Source organism: Castor canadensis, chromosome 3 (assembly GCF_047511655.1).
Source record: "Castor canadensis chromosome 3, mCasCan1.hap1v2, whole genome shotgun sequence".
NCBI lineage: Eukaryota > Metazoa > Chordata > Mammalia > Rodentia > Castoridae > Castor > Castor canadensis.
In genome coordinates this window covers 188,591,195-188,611,190 of record NC_133388.1, presented here as the reverse complement: position 1 = coordinate 188,611,190, position 19,996 = coordinate 188,591,195, and positions in this window count along the sequence as shown.

Here is a 19,996-nt window from a genome sequence, read left to right as displayed (position 1 = left end):
GAAGATGATCAACAAGGAAAGAAAGATTTTTTTATAGTGATGATATGTGTTTTTATTTTTATTGTTTTTACATTTATTCAAATTTGTATACATTGCTTGGGCTACCTCTCCCCTCTGCCCCCGCCTGTCCCCCTGCCCCCTCCCACCTACCCCCACACACCTCCCCTCACTTCCAGGCAGATCCTGTTCTGCCCTCCTGTTCTCCAATTTTGTTGAAGAGAAAACATAAGAGACCATAAGAAAGATGTAGTGTTTTTGCTAGTTTGGGATAGCTATACAGAGAGATTCCTAGTTGCTTTCATTCATTTGTGTATTACAACCCACATTGGCTCATCTCTGCCAGACCTCTTCACTGCTTCCTAGTCCTCTTCCCATAGTGGCCTCTGCCAGTTTAAGATTACTTTATTTGCTTCTCTACAGTGAGCACATCAACTGCCTTCAAGTTTTAGGTTTCGTTTCCTTTCCCTATTCCTCCCATGCAATTCTCCCCTTAGTGTGACCCATGTCTAATAACATTACTGCAATTGTTTTAGGTTTATAATCCACATATGAGGGAGAACATATGATTTTTGGCCTCTGAACCTGGCTAACTTCGCATAAGAGGATGTTCTCCAGTTCCATCCATTCACTTGCTAATGACAAAATTTCATTATTTGTGGCTGAGTAAAATTCCATTGTGTATAGATACCACATTTTCTTAATCCATTCATCAGTGGTGCGGCATCTTGGCTGTTTCCATAACTTGGCTATGGTGAATAGTGCCGCAATAAACATGGGTGTGCAGGTGCCTCTGGAGTACCCTGAGTCGCATTCCTTTAGGTATATCACTAGGAGTGGGATTGCTGGATCATATGGCAGATCTATGTTTAGTTTTTTTAAGAAGCCTCCATATTGTTTTCCAGTGGTTGTACTAGCTTACATTCCCACCAGCAGTGTGTAAATGTTCCTTTTTTTAAGGTACAAAATGGAACAATTGTTCTATGATGCTCAGTCCTGACTCCTCCAATGTGGTCTTTTTATTTTATTTTTTTCATTTTTCTTTTATTATTCATATGTGCATACAAGGCTTGGTTCATTTCTCCCCCCTGCCCCCACCCCCTCCCTTACCACCCACTCCACCCCCTCCCTCTCCCCCCAACCCCCTCAATACCCAGCAGAAACTATTTTGCCCTTATTCTGATAACCAGAATATATAGGGAACTTAAAAAACTAAATTCTCCCAAAACTAATGAACCAATAAAGAAATGGGCAAGTGAACTAAACAGAACTTTCTCAAAAGAAGAAATTCAAATGGCCAGAAAACGCATGAAAAATTGCTCACCATCTCTAGCAATAGAGGAAATGCAAATTAAAACCACACTAAGATTCCACCTCACCCCTGTTAGAATAGCCATCATCAGCAACACCACCAACAACAGGTGTTGGCGAGGATGTGGGGAAAAAGGAACCCTCTTACACTGTTGGTGGGAATGTAGACTAGTACAACCACTCTGGAAAACAATTTGGAGGCTACTTAAAAAGCTAGACATCGATCTACCATTTGATCCAGTAATACCACTCTTGGGGATATACCCAAAAGACTGTGACACAGGTTACTCCAGAGGCACCTGCATACCCATGTTTATTGCGGCACTATTCACAATAGCCAAGTTATGGAAACAGCCAAGATGCCCCACCACTGACGAATGGATTAAGAAAATGTGGTATCTATACACAATGAAATTCTATGCAGCCACGAAGAAGAACGAAATGTTATCATTCACTGGTAAATGGATGGAATTGGAGAACATCATTCTGAGTGAGGTTAGCCTGGCCCAAAAGACCAAAAATCGTATGTTCTCCCTCATATGTGGACATTAGATCAAGGGCAAACACAACAAGGAGATTGGACTATGAGCAATGTGGTCTTTTATGTAGCAATTTGATCAGACCAAGATATGTCCAGATAGCTGATAAAACATTATTTTGGCTTGGTTCTGTGAAGTTTGAATCTGTAGCCTAAGTAAAAACAATCTCCCTCATCAATATGGGTGGATATTTTCCAATCAGGTGAGGTCTCAAATAAAGCAAAAGAGCATAAAAAGGGAAAATTTTCTCTCTCTATTTGAACTTGGACATCATCTTTTCCTGTCTGTAGGCATCTGCTTCCTCTGGTCCTCAGGTTTTCAGACTCAAACTGCAATTTAGCTCAGTTCTTAGGCTGCAGGATTTAGATTGAGATTTTATCATTGGCTTTCCTGTGTTTCTAGCCTGCAGATACTGGTGCATAGAACTTATTATACATTTATTCCTCATAATAAATCTCCTATGTATCTTCATATATCCCATAGGTTCTTTTTCTCTGGAGAACAATGGCTAATACAATGTGGTAATACAAAAAAGGTGACTATACACATCTAATTTTGGCAAGAACCGACATTGGAGTAAAAACATGAAATAATGGAAAGGGGAGACTTTTGTTTGTTGATCAGTTGGTTTAGCAAAAATATGTAAATGCAAGTCTGCTTGAGAACTTCGATATATTCTAATCTGTGGATTCTTATACTAATTTACTAAGAGTAGAATAGGAAATAAATCTTATGTTTGTAAAAACTTCATTGCTTCATGTTTTCTGTCAGTGAGTTGACATCATTGCTGGAAGAAAAAGGTGGAAGTCTACACTTCTGATGCTGTATTTGAGACTGAGCTGTCCAGGCTATCATAGCAAAATGACTTTCTCTACCACAGCTGAAGACAGGGGTCATGTGAGTACACACAGGAAAAGAATGCCACACACTATTCAAAAGGGAACTTTGCTCTTTCCTTGTTCATTTAGTTAGCATTATTCACTTGGCAATTACTGTGTGGCAGATATCATTCCAGGCACTGTGGATATAGTGACGAATAATCAGGACCCTGCCCATTGAAACTTTCAGGAAATGAGTGTGAGCAGTGATTAATTTATAATTATAATGCTGAGTTAAAAAGTTATCATACTAGAAGGAAAACTGACCTTAGAAATACACTACACAGATTATAATTTTGCCATGGAAGTAGTAGACAAGCAGAGGGAATGCTCTGAGCAGAAGGAAATGTGAAATTGCTGGTGTTTGGGCATGCATGCTCCATTCTGAGAATGGCAAGTGCTGTGGGATGACAGGTCTATTAAATACCATCCCCCTAGTGGAAGAAGTGTGAGTATCTAGCAATATAAATACTGACAAAGAAGAGATAGATTTTTGTATGGGGTGGTTTAGGAAAGGACAAGTGCTTTTTCTGAAAAGTTGCTTTACTTTCTGTTTCAGGGTCTAGAATTTACACTGTCTGAAAGCTTTCCTTCACATTCTGTCAGAAGCACACTTCTTGAACTCATATCATCAACTCTGAGGCTTGAGGAAGCTAATCCCTCTCAGAATGACTGGTTCTACTTCTGCTAAGCACTCATCTTCCATTCTAAATGTGGTAAAGGTGTTTTGTGATTCTCCATTATTCCTTTTTAGAGTTCCTGGTAAATTCTAAACCATGGGTAAATTCCTTTAGTTACTTTTTTAAATCATCAACTGAAATCTGGGATCAAAAGAGTCCTCAGCACACTTGCTTCTATGATATTCTGTGCAGGGACTTAATATCACACCTCCAGTCTCTCTCCACTGGACCTGGAAGATTTGCCATAAAATGTACAAAAGCAGAAACCTTTCTCTGTCATTGAACTTTTCAATATGAAGCAGATTTCTTATGAATGACCTTCAAAACCATTTTTCTACCACCCAACACTCTTTTCAACAGACAAGAATCATCCACCACAAAGTATGCATTGTATTACAAAACCAAACAGACATTTTACAAAGGCTTAGTATGGAAATTCTTTTGTACTTGTTCAAGCCAACCTCTTTGGTCATACAATCTGAATCTGTTTTGCTGCTTCAAATTCTATTTCAATGCAAAAATCATTTTATAGCATCATTGATAGTTTGTTACACCTTGTTTGAATACCTATACAAACAATAAGCTAACTGTTTTTGGGAAGCAGTAGCTAGTAAAAACCTTCTTATATTCAAATAAAATTTTCTTTCTGAAAACTCTCATCTTGCTCTTCCTTCTTAAGCAATTCAGAATATTTCTATACCCAATTTGGTATCACTTTATATTTTTTAAATTAACCATGGTAAAAGCAATCATACCTAAAGGCAAAAGGCATATAAAAGATACACAAAATGTCAAAATATTCAAAACACACAATATTTACAATTGATCATAGCCAAAAAGTTAACAAGCAATAATACTCTTATTTTTACAAACAGGAAAATGATCAACATATTTAATCATATACTTTTTTCATCTGTATGTTTTTAATTGACATGTAGGTGTTGAGTAAAGCACAGCATAATGCTTCATACATATACATAATTTGCAACAATCAGGATAAATGGTCTGTCACTTCAAACATTTATAAATTAAAATTAAATTTATAATTTTGTTTTATAAATACAAATATTTGTATTGTGATCTTTCAAAATCCTCTCTCCCGGCTATTTTGAACAATACCATTAACTGAAATACACCACTGAATTATACCACTGTGCTCAACCATAGTTACCCTAGTGTGTTATGGACTATTGGAAGTTATTCTGCCTATCCCCTGTGTCCATTAATTATTATCTTTCTATCCAACCACCCCTACTTTCACCCTTCACACCCTCCAGTATCAATATTCAAGCCACTTACTTCTAATGAGATCAACTTTTTTTTGGATTTCACATATAAGTGAGAACATGGAGTATTAGTTTTTCTGTGCTGCAAATAATAGGATTTCTTTTACTTTGATGCTTCGGGAGTTTGAACATGGAGCTTCATGCTTGAGAGGCAGGCACTCTTATTGCTTGAGCAATGCCTCCAGCCCTCTTTGCTCTGGTTTCTTTTGCCCAGGCTGGCCTGGACCACAGTCCTCCCGATCTCAGCCGCCCAAGTGGTTAGATTTATGGGTGTGAGCTACCAACACCCTGCTAAAAATATAAAATATGTAAATATAAATCTATAAAATATATATAAGATCTGAATGCTGATAATTAAGACACTGATGAAATCAAAGAACTCTAATGAGATATTTATATTCACAGATTGCAAGACTTACTATTGTTGAGATGTCAGTTAACCCAAACTGATATATAGCAATTCTGAAGATATTAATTACAAAAGGAATATTAATTACAAATGTTAAAATATTGTCTTCACAGTGGAAATATTCAGCATACCTAGTAATGTCTTTAAAAATAATATCCTTAAAAAGTGATCATGGGTGGGCTGGAGGTGTGACCTATGCAGTAGAGTGGCTGCTTAGTGAGCACCAAACTTGAGTTCAAACCCCAGTACTGCAATAAATAAATAAATAAATAGTGATCATGGCTAGTATCATCAATAAGAAATGTCAACATCATATACCCTGCCACTGTACTGAAAAAGGTGTTTTTGTGATATTCTTGCCAAAATGTATACTCTCCATCTGTCTTTAATCATATCCTGATAGTTTTAATATAGCTATATTGTTAGGATCTATTGAAATATACAGGAATTTTTTTTACTTCTGTATTAAAGGATCCTAGAACACTATTTCTTTTAGAGATTTTGTTGGAATCAGCCTATTCATTTCTTTCTTAGTTTGCAATGTCCATGTTTTCCTAGTTAGTATATTTCTATAGAGTAAATTTCTCACTTCACTGTCTTTAATCTATAGTGACCCATTGGCAAATCAAAATAAGCAAAGTAAAAGTCAACAGGCTCAGAGCAATGCTGGCCAGTAGAAAGGAAAATGTGACTGTCAAGAGAAGCACATGCTAAGTTTTAAAAGCTGCTTTTCAATTCTAGCATCCTATTAATTATGCTCTGCCATCACTCACACTCAATTTACTAGTATTTATGCTCTAAGCATTTAAGGTAATATATCCAAAGACATGGCGAGTTGCAGATGATTTGAGAGTCACAGAGGCCTCATCTTAGCAATCAGATCAAGAAACTATGCCTCTTGTAGGACCCTGAGTGCTTTCTCGTGGTACTTTAACCACCTCAACTTGTTTATTGCCTATAAGATCTTTTCTAGGGAAAGTGAACCCTTTCCCTGATTTGTGCAATGTATAAATCCATATGTGTGCCAGCTATGTGTCCATATGTTATGTCTTCATTTCCTTTAGTACTCTGACTCATGTCTTTCTGGATTGTCTCAATGAAGAGGACACCAACATGCCAGATTTCTAGAATAGTTTTGGCTCAATAGTTTTTACTTAAAAGTCAATGGTTTTGACTTAAAAGTCCCAGCCAGCCACATAACCACAATCATACATTATATTTAAATTTTGAAATCCACGCTATACATTGTGGTGGTAATTTCTTATGTTACTACCATTAATAGATGAGCCATTTGCCATCATGGCACGTTCCAGACCCCTTAATAGTTCTTCCACTTGTCTCAGATTTCAGCAGCCTAACCTCTTGGTCTTTCATCTAGATCAAGAAGATGAGAATCTGCAGGTCACGTGGCTTATCTGAATTCACATAGTCAAGCATAACAAATCTGTATTTTAAACACAGATCTATATGATTTCAAAGTTCATTGAACTTTTCTCTTTAAAATATTAGGTGCAAGTCCCAACCATGTATTGTTTTATTCTGTTTTGTTTTGGACAAGAAATGGTCCTCTCCCTGAACAGCTATAAGCAGGTAGGAGATGCTCAATAAACATTTGCTGAACTGAATTTGAGTTGCAGATTGTGCTGCTGGCAAGAACTCACACCTAGAAAGAACAACACACATACAGTTTCCTTCTGTCCAGCAGACATAACTATAGTTTTCTTCCCAGGGGTATTAGAGCCTGAACTATGTAAAATTCTGGAACCCAGGCACTTTTACAAGAGCTCTATAGCCTCAGAAATCCTCAGAAAAATGTATGTGTAGGGCTAAATTTTGCTATTGAAGAAGGCAATCTTGAGCTTTGAGGGTTTAATTACTTATGACAAAACAAAAGAGCTAGTTTAATAGGATAATTGCCCATGAAAGGGAATTAAATAGAATCAAAAGAAATTTTGAATCCACAAAATTCTCTTGTCTGCTAAAAGAGCAAAGCTAATTATTTTCCATCTGAAGTTCCCTTTTGGATATTTCATTCCAACCATTTTTTCAAGCTATATGAATTACACTATGCATTTTTATTTTAATTATGTAAGAAGTACAGTTTCTCTAATTTTGGGCTTTTGAGTTGCTGTGTTTATCTTTAATGCAATGGTCTGTGCAGTGGTCTGTGATCTCAGAATGTATAGCAGAAAAGAACTACATGAATAGATGTACAGAGCTGAACCCCTGCATGATAAACCAGTTAGATCGTACTTCCAAAAATTACACCTCTATAATTTGGGGGAAATTGGATTGAGAACAAGGAAAATATGGTTCTTTTCCACTCTGTAGCAGTCATATAACATCCAAATATCATTACTTAATAAATGTCAACATTGTGAAGTGTTTTAGCAAATTGGAGTGTTTCCCCAGGACAAGGGGATAACAGATGGCATTGTTTCACAAGATAAAATGATAATGTCCCATGTTGAAGGGAAACAGTCCCTCCCATGCACTATTAAACACTGACTGCTATAAGAGTTCAAGAGGCACCTTGATAACGTATGCAGGAGCCTTAAAATGAGCTTGAGGTGCAGCATCAGGTAATTTATTTGAGCTGTTCCTATGTTTTTAATGTTGTGTTACTTTTTCTCAGCACTGCCTTGTTGTGTCCCATAGGTTCTCATAGATAGTGTTTTCATTTTCATTAGATTCCAGGAACTTTTTGATTTCCTATCCCTTCTTTTGTAAATGACCTACTAGTAATTCAATATGATGTTGTTCTGTCTTCATGTGTTTGAATACCTTCTGTAATTTCCTTTGTTGTTGAATTCTAGTCTTATTCTACTATGGTCTAATAGGATGCAGGGAGTTATTTCAATTTTCTTGTATTTGTTAAGACTTGGTTTGTGTCCTAAAATATGATCTATTTTGGAGAAAGTTCCATGGGCTGCTAAGAAAAGTGTATTGTGTTACTGTTAGATGAAATATTCTGTAAATATCTGTTAAGTCTGTTTGGTCTGTGGAGTCATTTAACTTTGAGGTTTCTTTGATTTTGTCTGCATGAGCTATCTGTTTGTGACAGTAGGGTATTGAAGTATCCCACTATTGTTGTGTTGGAATCTACCTGTGCTTTTAATTCTACTAGTTTTTGTTTAGTGAAATTGGGTACAAAAACATTGGGTGCATATAAGTTAGCAATTGTTATTTACTTTTGATGTATTTCTCCTTTTATTGGTATGTAGTGACCTTCTCTGTCTCTTCTGACTATCCACTTAATCTTTAGGTTTTCTGTCACATTTACAAAGACTTGGGGCATGAGGACTGTCAACAATCCACAATCCTCTGAAACCTTGCATTTTGATTCTTAAACAATTTTTGAGTCTCAATTTCTTATTGGTGAAAGGATGATAATCTTTTGTGTTTCTTCCTTCAATTTTGGTCTACATGAGGATCCTATTTTCCCAGTACCACCTATTAAAGTGCCTGTGCTTTCCCCATTGTGTGTTCCTAGCATCTTCTCTTTTATTTTTATATATTATTTTGATTTTTATTAGTATATGATAGTTGTACAGGGAGTTTCATTGTGACATTTCCATATATCCCTACATTGTAACTTGGTTCAGTTTATCCCCTCCATTCTCCCTCTTCCCTTACTCATCCCTTCTTAAAATTACTTGATAGGTTTCAATGTTCCATATTCATACGTGCATAGAAACTACCTGTCATATTCATCCTCCTTTACTTTATTCATTTACCTTGCCCCTCCTACTATTATCCTCTCCTTAACTTGACCTGCTTTACATTCTTATCCACCATTTTAGTAATTGTTCATTGTTCAGTGGTTTTTTGCCATGGTGCTTTACCTCTGTGTATATATATATATATATATATATATATATATATATATACACCCTTCCCTGTATTGTTCAACAGTTTTCAGCACATTTTGTTGTGTCTTGTTCCTACACAGAGGTGAAGTATATTAATATTATTCACTATAATTCTTTTCTTGTTTTCCTCCTCAGTCTCTTCTAACAGTCCAACTTTTAGAAAAATGTTATATATAAAGAAATGTATTTTTATATATGAATATGTACATGTATATATACATAATGTATGTATTTGATTCTGTCCTCCACATATGAGAGAAAACATCTAGCATCTTCTTAAACAAATAGTTACTGCACATCTATTATGGGCCAGACAATGTGTGTTAATCACCTGTAAGTTAAAAGTCTGAACATAGTTTATACTCTGGATAGTATATTTTAGTGAACTCAATTTTAGAATCAGATTCAGAGTTACATAAATTCAAAATATTGTCATCTCCTATTAATGACTCTTCCTCCTATCTTTGAGGGCAAAATAAGCCCAAATTGTTAAGTGAAAACATAAAATATCAGGAATATTACATTTATGCTATGTAATCAGAGTATAAGAGTCACACCATGGAGAATATAAACCTAGGAGAAAATAATTTCCTTTATTTTCTCAATAATGCATGAAACTTGTAACATGAAAATTATTTACATTAGTTTCTGTGATTTTAAAATATGTGCTTTTCAAGCCATGGAACCTTCTCCAAAATGTATCATATCTTAGGACACAAAGCAAGCCTCAGCAAATGTAAGAAAATAGAAATAATACCATGCATTCTATCTGATCACAATGCATTAGAACTGGAATCAACAACAAAAATAACAGTAAAAAACATGAAAACAAGTGGAAGCTGAACAACACATTTCTCAATAATCAATGGGTCATTGATGAAATAAAAGAGGAAATTAGAAGGTTCCTGAAGTTACTGAAAATGAAAACACGACCTACTGAAACCTACGGGACATAGCAAAGGCAGTCCTAAGAGGAAAGTTTATAGCCATGAGTGCATATATTAAAAGGACAGAAAGATCTCAAATCAATGACCTAATGCTACATCTCAAACTCCTAGAAAAACAAGAAAAAGCAAATCCCAAAACAAGCAGAAGGAGAGAAATAATAAAAATAAGGGCCAAAATGAATGAAATAGAAACAAACAAACAAAAAACTATACAAAGAATCAATGAAACAAAAAGCTGGCTCTTTGAAAAAATAAATAAGATTGACAGACCCCTGGCAAATCTGACTAAAATGAGGAGAGAAAAAACCCAAATTAGTAAAATCATAAGTGCAAAAGGGGAGATAACAACAAACACCACAGAAATCCAGGAAATCATGAGAGACTACTTTGAGAATCTATATTATAACAAATTTGAAAATCTTAAAGAAATGGACAGATTTCCAGATACTTAGGACCATCCAAAATTGAATCAAGAGGATACTTTAGTCACCTGAATAGACCTATAACACAAAATGAAATTGAAGCAGCAATGAAGAGTCTCACAAAAAAGAAAAGTCCAGGACCTGATGGATTCTCTGCTGAATTCTATCAGACCTTTAAAGAACTAAGTCTAACTCTCCTTAAACTGTTCCACAAATAGAAAGGGAAGGAAAACTGCCTAACTCATTTTATGAGACCAGTATTACACTCATCCCAAAGCCAGACAAAGACACCTCCAAAAAGGAGAACTATAGGCCAATCTCCTTAATGAACATCAATGCAAAAATCCTCAATAAAATAATGGCAAATTGAATCCAACAACACATCAGAGACATCATTCACCACAACCAAGTTGACTTCATCCCAGGGATGCTGGGGTGTGTTCAACATACATAAATCTATAAATGTAATACATCATTTTAATAGAAGCAAAGACAAAAAACACTTGATCATCTCAATAGATGCAGAACTTCATGATAAAAGCTCTAAGAAAATTAGGAATAAAAGGAATGTACCTCAACATTGTAAAGGCCATATCTAACAAACCTGTAGCCAACATCATACTTAATGGAGAAAAACTGAAAGCATTTCTCCTAAAATCAGAAAAGAGACAAGGGTACCCACTATCCCCACTATTCAGTATAGTACTGGAATTCCTAACAAAAGCAATTAGGCAAGAAGAAGAAATAAAAGGAATACAAAAGGTAAAGAAACTGTCAAAATATCCCTACTCAGAGATGATATGATCCTATACCTTAAAGACCCAAAAACTCTACCCCAAAACTCCTAGACATAATAAACAGCCACAGCAAGGTGACAGGATACAAAATCAACTTACAAAAATCATTAGCTTTTTCCTTTTTTAATAAGGAACAAACTGAGAAAGAATATATGGAAACAATTCCATTTACAATAGCTGCAAAACAAATCAAATACCTAGGAGTAAACTTAACAAAGGATGTGAATGACCTCTACAAGGAGAACTACAAACCCCTGAAGAAAGAAATCAAGGAAGACAATAGAAGGTGGAGAGCTCTCCCGTGATCATGGATTAGTAGAATCAACATAGTAAAAATGGCTGTACTACTGAAAGCCATCTACATGTTTAATGCAATCCCCATCAAAATCCCAATGACTTTCATCACAGAGATTGAAAAATCTGCCCTAAAGTTCATTTGGAAACACAAGAGACTTTGAATAGCCAAGGCAATACTCAGCAAAAATAGCAATACTGGAGGTATCACAATACCTGACTTCAAACTATATTACAAAGCAATAGCAATAAAAACTGCATGGTACTGGCACAAAAACAGACATGAAGACCAGTGGAACAGAATAGAAGACCTGGATATGAATTCACACCACTATGCTCACCTTATTTTTGACAAAGGCACCAAAAATATGCAATGGAGGAAAGACAGCCTCTTCAACAAATGTTGCTGGGAAAAGTGGTTATCTGCTTGCAAAAAACTGAAACTAGATCCATTTTTATCACCCTGTACTAGTATCAACTCAAAATGGATCAAGAACCTTAATAATCAGACCCCAAACTCTTGAGTTGGTACAGGAAAGAGCAGGAAACACTCTGGAAGTAATAGGTATAGGCAAGAACTTCTTCAATAGAACCCCAGCAGCTCAGCAATGAAGAGAAAGGAACTTCAAAAAATTAAAAAGCTTCTGCACAACAAAAGGAATGGTCTCCAAACTAAAGACCAGAGTGGGAGAAAATATTTGCCAGCTACACATCAGACAAAGGACTGATAACCAGAATACATAGGGAACTCAAAAAACTAAACTCTCCCAAAATCAATGAACCAATAAAGAAATGGGTAACTGAACTAAACAGAACTTTCTCAAAAGAAGAAATCCAAACGGCCAAAAAACACATGGAAAAATGCTCACCATCTCTAGCCATAAAGGAAATGCAAATCAAAACCACACTAAAATTCTACCTCACCCCTGTTAGAATAGCCATCATCAAAACAACCAACAATATGTGTTGGTGAGGATGTGGGGAACAAAGAAACCTCATACGCTGCTGGTGGGAATGCAAGCTAGTGCAACCACTCTGGAAAAAATATGGAGGCTTCTTAGAAATCTAAGCATAGATCTGGCATATGACCCAACAATCTTACTCCTGGAGATATACTCAAAGGAATGCAACACAAGTTACTCTAGAGGCACCTGCACACCCATGTTTATTGCAGCACTATTCACAATAGTCAAATTATGGAAGCAACCAAGATGCCCCACTACTGATGAATGGATTTTAAAAAAGTGGTACTTATAGACAATGGAGTTTTACTAAGCCATAAAGAAGAATGAAATCTTATTATTCTCAAGTAAATGGATAGAACTGGGGAACATCATTCTGAGTGAGGTTAGCCAGGCTCAGAAGACCGAAAATCATATGTTCTCCCTTATATGCTGACTTTAGATATAGGGCAAATACAGCAATGTTGTTGTACTTGGGTCACATCCTAAGGGTAAAGCACACACGGGAGGAATGGTGATAGGTAAGAAACCCAAAACATGAAAGTGTTTGGTGTGTCCATGGCAGAGGAGCTAATACAGTAACCTTAAAGCAACAGAGGTCAATATGGGAAGGTGCCCAGGAAGTAGTGAAGAAGTCAGGTAGAGATAACTCAATTCTGGTTGTAACACACTTGTGCATGGAAGCAATGTTAGGAATCTCTCTGTATAGCTATCCTTATCTCAACTAGCAAAAACGCTTTGTCTTTCTTACTATTGCTTATGTCTTCTCTTCAACAAAATTAGTGATAAGGGCAGAACAAGTTCTGCCTGGAAGCAAGGCCAGGTTGGGGGGAGAGGGAGGGAGTGAGGGGCAGGGGGCAGAAATGTCCCAATGTATTCACATGTGACTAAATGAATAAAAAATTTAAAAAATAAAATAAAATATGTGCTTTATAATATTTACTACTCAACTTTATGTTCCATTACTTGGCATAATACGTGTCACATATTATGTCCCAACAAATATTGGTTGAATTAATGAATGAATTGATTCAAACATGACACAGTTAAATTAATGGAAATAGTGATTATAAGAAGCTGAATGTGATGACATCAAAAGGAAATAGGACATCTCAGGTTCTCTTTCATCATTTTCAGCATTATGCATATACAGAACTCATTACAAATGCCATATGCAACAACTATTACCATTCACCAAGAAACCCAAGACCACCACCAACCAAATCTCTCTTGGTGGTCATAAAACATATGGAAACTAGAGCACAGGTACAACCCTAAGGATAGTAATTTCACTAAAACTGCAAGTTTCAGGGTGTTTTATTGCTAGACTTTCACAACCTTCAAAAACTTCCACAAACCATAATAAATTTGGTTTGGAAGATTCACTTATCTTTGAAACACAGTTATAACCTTGATGTAGTCTGGGTAAATTGGGACCATAGAACTACTGGAAACAGAAGAAACAAACATGGTTTTGTGGTGTTTCCTTTCCTGAAATTAAGAACAAAAATTGGTGCTATGGGAGAGACCTCATCTTCATAGATCTTTTTTTCTTGTGTGACACATAAAAGTCATTTACATTCACTTATGATGCTTGTTTAGGTATAAAAGGGCAATTGTATCAGTACATAGTAATAACATATATAATATACAGTAGCTGCTTAATAAATGTGTTTGACTAGCTGTTCTGTAAAAAGTACACATTTTAGAGTTAAGAGAACTAAATTCATATCCTGACTCTGCCATTTGTGTGTGTGTGTGTGTGTGTGTGTGTGTTATTTATTCAGCTTCTCTTAGTTTCAGTCTTCCTGGGACATTACCTTCTAAGTACACCCACCATGCCATTCACAGACCTTGAAAGACCATGTTCCAAAAAACCTTTTCACCATTTGCAATGTTCTAGATCATGTTGCTTTGTCATTTAGACCCATAAATATTTAAACCAGTGGGAGAAATAACTCCAGTAACCCCTGCAGGAAAAGAGATATGCTAGTTATTATCTGATCTAATCATAACTTCTTCTAGAAAACATTTTGATGCTTGTATGACACTTTCCATGTAGTTAACATTTTACAGTTAAATTCAATACACACAGCAAACTTATGAAGCAAGCACTATGATCACTCTATTTCAGAGAAAATACAGGCTTGAAGAGATTAAATAACTGTATCAAGGGCTGGGAATTGACAAAGCCAGGACTCTATCACAGTTGTTCTGGCTGCAAGTCCACAATCTTAACCTCTAGGATACACTAGACATAAATGAGATCCACAGCCAAAGATGATCAGCATCAGATGCAGATTGAAAATATACTAAGTTATTCATTCAGAATATTTACTGTGAACCTACTGTATGCCTACCACTCTTAGGTGCTGGGGGAAGGTGGAATCAATAATCGAAATGGATATGATTTCAATAGAGCTTACCTCAGAGAGTCACAGTACATGGAAGGAAGATGGACAATAATATTCCAATCCAAGAATAATTGCAGATGATGAGGCTTCAAAATGAAGACTTGTTTGCATTTGTGTCTCTCTTTTCTTTCAGACTTGGCTCCCAAATAATAAGGACAGTGCCTGCTAGTGGTGTAGAAGTTAAAAAATATATCACGAATAAAATTAATGAAGAAGTTAAGTCATGTTGACAAAAATACCTCTTGGTTTTGAAAAATGAGAAATGATGTATTTCAAAATGCTTCAAAATCAATACTAGAGAGATACAGATTAGATAATATTAGAAGAAATTTTATAAACATAAGAACAATATGCTTCAGTTTCCAGTAATGTTAATTTTATAGAAAATCTTAATTCTTCATAATGCAATTTAAATGAAGTATGATGAATTTTATCTTCTTCTGTTATAAATGAGACCAGTAAGCTTGGCCTCATTACCAAACCTAGCCTCCAGTTTTACCCTTCCATTAATGCCAAACACATGCCCTACTTCTCCTTGGATTGTTTCTCTCTTAGACCTCCTTTCTTAGTTTGTCTTTGTTTTGCTTTCAATATGCTCTGCCAATTATATGTCAACATTCCCCTCTGTGTATCTGGAATATACTTGTCACATAGAACAATAAAATAACAATAAAAATAATACAATAAATGTTGCTGCTGCTTTGGGGTTACAGTGAGTAAGCCTTTTCCCAAGCAGAAACATTAAGTCACATATTAACTTTCATGATGCTGCAGTGCCGCATGTTCTGTCCCCATTCACTTTCCCTACTGCAGGACCCCACAGGTCACATTCTGCAACCCCGTCACAACGACTTTTGGCTTTGCGAGAGAATTAAGTTCAGTGTAAATAGGCAAAAGACCTTGCTTTCTTTCTGATCTACAGTCTGGAAGAAAAAGATTCTATGACATCAAAAGCACATGAAGGAAGCAATCTGGATACTTTAGCCATTGCTGTTCTGGAGGACAGAAACCAGGTCAGCCACCAGACCACTCACTATATGACCATGACAGTAATTTAGAAAGAGACCCCATGATAGCAAGCCAAGAAATTCCAGGATTGTTAGTGAAGGTGAATTATTCTAATCCAGAAACAACTTTCTATGCAATAAGAATCAACAAAAGAAAAAGAGAAGCTATGTGATAAAAGGAAATATTTGCAAATCACTTTTCTCATAAAGGATAAGAATCTGAATATATAAGTCATATAACCAAAAACCGAAAGACACTTCCAGGCAGAACAGGGTTCTGCCCTTATCTCTAATTTTGTTGAAGAGAAGACATAAGCAATAATAAGAAAGACAAAGTGTTTTTGCTAGTTAAGATAAGCATAGCTATACAGAGAGATTCCTAGCATTGCTTCCATGCACAAGTGTGTTACAGCCCAAGTTGCTTCATCTCTAACTGATCTTTACACTGGTTCCTGATCCCCTTCTTGTGTTGACTTCTGTCACTTTAAGGTTTCTGTATTAGTTCTTCTGCAGTGGGGACATCAAATACTTTCAGGTTTTGGGTTTCCTTCCTATCTCCCGTACGTGCTCTCCCCTTAGCATGTGACTCAAGTTAGACCACGTTGCTGTATTTGCCCTAGATCTAAAATGTGCATATGAGAGAGAACATATGATATTTGGTCTTCTGAGCCTGCCCTACCTCGGTCATAATGATGATCTCCAGTTCCATCCATTTACTCGAGAATAATAAGATCATTCCTTCCCTCCCTTATTTTCACTCCTTCCCTCCCTTAGTCCCTCTCCCATGACTGGACGTGGACTCATGAATGCCCTGAACAAAGGTTTGGTTCTGTGGGTGGGAATGTCAGTTTCATAGACTACTGAGAGTAATGTCCACAGGGAGAACCCAGCACATTAGTGGCAAGAATCATCCCTAAAAGCCATGAACCCCCACAAACCCCACTTCTTGTCATGAACCTATTGCTTCCTTGAGTTTTGCTATGCTGAATGTGTGTCCCAGGTCTTCTCTGTAAGCATGCAGCTATGTACCTTTACTAGGAGAGGCTCATTATTCTCATTGTACCAACGAGGAAATCACAAGTGCTCTTTTCTTGCAGCCAATTGTCATAATCAGCAAACCACCTCAAGGCAATTAAACACAGCCTCTTCTGTTTTAGAAAACATGCTCAGTGCTTTTGATATGTAAGCAAGAGATTTTGAAAAGACCCAAGGTTCCCCCTTCAGAGGCAGGCAAACCCTGCTGCAATATGTCACTGAAAGGGAATGCCAGTATAGAGGATAAGCATGGAACCAGACACTGCTCTTTTCAATGAACCAGTTTTACTTGAAACTAGGTTAGAGTTTTTTAAATCACCAATGATATGCATTCAGAGTTCAAGGAAAAAAGACTGGTTCAGATTTAAAAATTCTTTTCTTCCATAAATAGGATGTTGCCAGCTGAAGGCAGGTATTAACTAAGCTATGACTCAGGAATGTGCTGAGTAGAACTAAAGTACTGTGAGTAAAAGCAGCAATTATTCTACATGAGGTAACCAATTTGTCAAAGGAAGCATGAACGAGTTCAATTTTTCCTGTTGACCATAAATATTTAGCATTTCTGAGCCAGCTCATTTTAGATGGGCGAGCAAAAAATATTTGATGTATTTATCAAAATAAAGTTGCTTCTTATTTCTAAGCTATTTGAGCATTCACAAAATGCAGTCTCCTGCAAAATGGCCATTTGAGTTTGAGTAGGTCCCTTCTTTTTGGATATCACCCATAAAATGAAAGCAGCTGGAACAAGTGCTGTCCAAGGTCCCTGCCACCCCAAATGGTGTTATTCCTATCCATGGAAAAGCAGAAAACACTGTGGGTAGGTTAAGTGTTAGGCAAAGCTCTATTCTACTTTATACTAACTTAAATTAAAAGAGATATTTTGACTCCCTGAGGTTCAGAGTATTTTTACTAGAAATAATGCCTGTCATTTCTAATAGATATGATAATAAAAAACATAATTGACTTGTGAAATAAAAGATATACCTTTATATACTATAAAACAGTCATTGGGCTTCCTCTACATACCATGTGCCATGCTAATCTTTTCAGATGAAAAAGAGGAAGATTAGAAATTCCTACACAGATAATAAATGAATAATAAATAACTTTTGTTAAGCACTTGTTACACACAGTCTCTGTGCTAACAACATTCTTTTATTCATTCATTTCACAAATATTTACTGGGAACACATTAGCATCAGGCACTGTTTTGACATCTGCATCATCTTCTTTCGTGAATCTTTACAAGCCAGTCATGAGACAGGTATCACAATATTCCTTTTACTGAGAGCGATCCTGAACCTCAGAAAGTTTTTGTGACTTTTCAGCCACAAAAAGTTAGTAATTTGTACAGTTGAGCTAGGATATTCGGTTTTTCTGAATTTAAAACCTGTACTTTTACCTAATATGTAATAACTTGGGAAGAGGCAATCAGGGAGGGCTTCGAGTTTAGGGAGAGGCTAGGAATAATCTTGACATTGTTGATCTTCACAAGGAATTTGAGGAGCTCATTTGGAGATGAAGTTCCAACAAATATAGAGACATATACACAGGAAGATGGGGCATCTTGGGGAGGCTGAAATGTTCCTAAAATAAGCAGCACTTTAAGGATTCTTCTATGCAGCTAATGTTAGACAGACCAGTAACATAACTGGGCAGATTCATGACCCTTTCTACCTTCACCACCATTCTCATTATTCTGTCCATGCCCCTTCCATACTCCTTCCACCAATTTGTTGTTTGAACTGAGATACAGCCGCTTCCAGGGATTTCTCAGAGGATCTGGAGAGCAGCCTGCATTAGTTTCAGCTCAAATAATACACACCATCAAAAATAACCTCAGATTTGTCTACAGCTCTGCAGCTGGAAGCAGCAAAACAGATGGTGACAAAACCAAGAGAAGCTATCACAGAATACCTTGACACAATACAGCAGCAATGGTCAGCTCAGGAATCCAAGAGGGAAAGTTTAGTGGAGGTGAGTGGGGTATGTGTGTGTCTTTGTGTGTGTGTGTGTGTGTGTGTGTGTGTGTGTGTGTGTGTGTGTGTATTCAAACTGTCTACCTGGAGAGGCAATTAGAAAGGAAAGATGGAAGGGAGGAACACCCATTCTAATCCCTCACATGGCTTGCACTCATCCTAGACAGCACTTAGGGTGGTGATATATTTGCACTTATCTTCTATACTCATTGTGAAGAATAAATGTGATAATTTATGTGTCTAGCTCATGATAGGTGCTCAGCAAGTTATACTTTTTGGTTTGTTGTTTTGGGCATTATTGCTATGGGAGAAAACATCTTTCATTTTTAATTTCCTATCTCGGAAACAGCCCCATGTTGTACACAGCATTCTCTATTATTAATGAGAGAGAGAGAACCAGAAAGCAAAAATAATCAAGGTCATTCAGGAGGTGAGAGAGAATTTGAACCCAAGTTCATCAAAGTTCATTTTCTATTCTCTCTCTCTCTCTCTCTCTCTCTCTATATATATATATACATATATATATATGTGTATATATATATATATATATATATATATGTATATATATATCCAGGGACATATATATATATGTATATATATATCCAGGGACAACAGAGCAAGAATGAGAACAGAGTAAATATTAGAAGCTTAGACAAATGTGTAAAATTTGAAAGTCCTGGCTCTGAATGCAAGCCTAACTGTTTATTGTAGTGGTCTCAAAAATAATTTAACTTCACTGAACCTCATTTTCCTCATTTATATAAGGATGTTTAAAACTGATTTCATGGAGGTTGTGTTGAGACGACCTCAACTTAAGTTTTAGTATCTGGAAGGAGCTGTTGACCAACCCCTGACTAAACACTTATACAAGGCAACTCTCATTGTAGCATAAATTACATTGGCCGATTCTAGCTGCTCTTTTAGTCATTGGTTTATGTTTATCTCCCTCATTTGAGTGTACATACCAATAAGGGCTGAGTTCCTCATCCCAACACCCAGCACAGAGTCTGTGCTCACATAGGATGTGCAAGTTCCACAAAAATGGTAAGTTTGTTCACTTTCTGGCTCTGAATCCAATATTGCTAAGCAGCATCTTAGCAAGCACCCCTGTATCACAAAAGCTCAAGTGTTGAGTTTAGAGATTAAAATCTGAAGATGGAAGGAAGC